The sequence below is a fragment of the Penaeus vannamei genome, chromosome 21 (assembly GCF_042767895.1).
Source record: "Penaeus vannamei isolate JL-2024 chromosome 21, ASM4276789v1, whole genome shotgun sequence".
Classification (NCBI taxonomy): domain Eukaryota; kingdom Metazoa; phylum Arthropoda; class Malacostraca; order Decapoda; family Penaeidae; genus Penaeus; species Penaeus vannamei.
The window spans coordinates 17,848,449-17,850,948 of record NC_091569.1 but is presented as its reverse complement, the minus strand read 5'-3'; positions in this window follow the sequence as shown (position 1 = coordinate 17,850,948).

Genomic DNA, 2,500 nt, shown 5'->3' with positions numbered 1-2,500 from the left:
AAACAAAAAGGAAGAACGCAGCACATATCGTTTCTCAAAAAGAAGGACGAAAGAATGAGAGAGAGAGAGAGAGGAAAAGAGAGGGAGATATACAGACATTTAGACACATACCGGCAGATAGGCAGAGAAATAGACAGGCAATCAGACAGACAGACAGATAGACAAACAGACAAGTGAGAGGAAAAGAAGCATTAGGGGAACAGAGAGAGACGACTAGACATGTAGAGACATACAAAGACAGAAAAAAAGAGAGACGTTAAAAATCAAACCAGAAAGAGTACATTGCCATAACTACACATATGAAAAGCAGGTGTACACAGTTCGCGATCCACGGCGAACCGGGACACAAAGTCTCTGTTGTTCCTGCATGACGAATCACATACTGGGCGGGATATGGTGCTGTTTGGTGTGCGTGTTTACTTGGCCTCTCCGGAGAAAAGTGGTATTCGAGGTATTTCTGATAGATCTTTCTGAAGCCTGGGTGTGGGATTTTTGTAAATGAAGATGGTGATTTTTTCTGTTGCAGAAAACTTTCTTGCACAGACAGTATACGTGTGTGTGCAGACAGATATAAACATAGAAAAAATATGTCTATATTCATATATATATATATATATATATATATATATATGTGTGTGTGTGTGTGTGTGTGTGTGTGTGTGTGTGTGTGTGTGTGTGTGTGTGTGTGTGTGTGTGTGTGTGTGTGTGTGTGTGTGTGTGTGTGTGTGCACATCCACATACACGCGCATAAAGGCGTCAAATTACCTGTCTATTAGAATCATTTTCTAACCCCGTTTTATTATAATTATCATCATTATTGCTATTACTATTATTGCTGTTGCTGTTCTTGATGTTATTATTATCATTCTGCACCGAATGGTTAGACATTTTATGAACATCTATCATTTACATGGCAATCAGAAGGAGGTTCAGAAGGAAGGTAGAGGCGAAGGGCGGAAAGGGAGAAAGGGGATTTAAAGAAGAAAGGGGGGAGGGAGAAAGGGAGGAGATGGAGGTTTATAGAGAAAACTGAAGCTGGGGTAGGGTAAGGGAGGGGAAACGAAAAGGAATTAAAAAGGAAATACGGATGAGAAGGGGGAAAGGGAGGGTGGAGGGAGAGGGACTCAGAGAAAAAAAACGGGCATAGAAAAGGGATGGAAGGGGATAAGGGAGCGAAGGATGTGAGGGAGGTAAGGAGGAAAGGCAAAGTGGGAGGGGCATACGTAGGGCTTAAGGCGGAAGGGGGATTGAATAAGGAGGATTCGGGAGTGAGAAGGGGTGGCAGAGCAGGAAAGGGAAAGGGAAGAGGGAAATGTCAGGGAGAGGGAAAGGAAAAGGGAGGCTGAAAGAAAAGGAGAGAAGTACTTCTTCATTTCTTTCTTCCTCTCTCTCTCTCTCTTTCTCTCTCTATCTATCTATCTATCTATCTCTCTTTTACTTTCTTTCCCTCTCTCTTACTTGATCTCCCTCTTTCTTTCTCTTCCTTTCCCTTTCCTACCCTTCCTTCTCCTCCCCTCCCTTGCATCCTCCCTGTATGTTCGTGGAATTCCCACGATTGTTATTAGAATTTTGATTATCATTCTAATAATTTTCCTCATCATTACACAACTTAACATACCACTGCAGCACTTCGGCGTCTTTCAGTTTTTTTATTGAGAGGTTCGGTAATGTCACTGTTGCGTGAGTAAATGCCTGTATATATATATATATATATATATATATATATATATATATATATATATATATATACATACAGGTTAACATTTTAAAAATCCGGCCATCGATAATCCGGTTCCTTCAGATTTCCGGCACTGATTTCGGAGAGCATTTTCAAATTTACCTCATTGGCTCGCAACTGTTTTCTGGGGTTATAGTTTATGTTTTGATAGCGCTGTATTCCAAAATCAGCTGCTGGGTCTTCCTTGCACGTGCTAACACACTCCTGCTCATTCCTCTTATCATTCATCTTATCATCTTTGTTGCTGTATAGAAGTATGATTCAGCTAAGGAAAGAGGTGGTGTAAAACGTAAACCTCGTTCGATGTCGATTTCAGAGAAAGTGGAAATGATAAAAATGTATATATATTATCTAGTCGTTGAGCAATAAAATTTCATTTGCTTTTCATTTAGTATTTGAGTTTCTTTCTTTAAAGGATTGTACACGTATTCATTTTCTGTTAAACGTATACAGCTCATATAACCATAAAATATCCGGCATTTTCGGAAATCCGGCATTCCTCAGGTCCCGAAGTAGCCGATTTTTATATGTCAACTTGTATGTATACAAATATAAATACACACACACACACATATATATATAATATATATACATACATACATATATATATATATCCTATATAAATATATGCATATCTATACATACATATATATGTATATATGCATATATATATACATATATATATATATATACATATATATATATGAATATATATATATATATATATATATATATATATATATATATATATATATATTCATG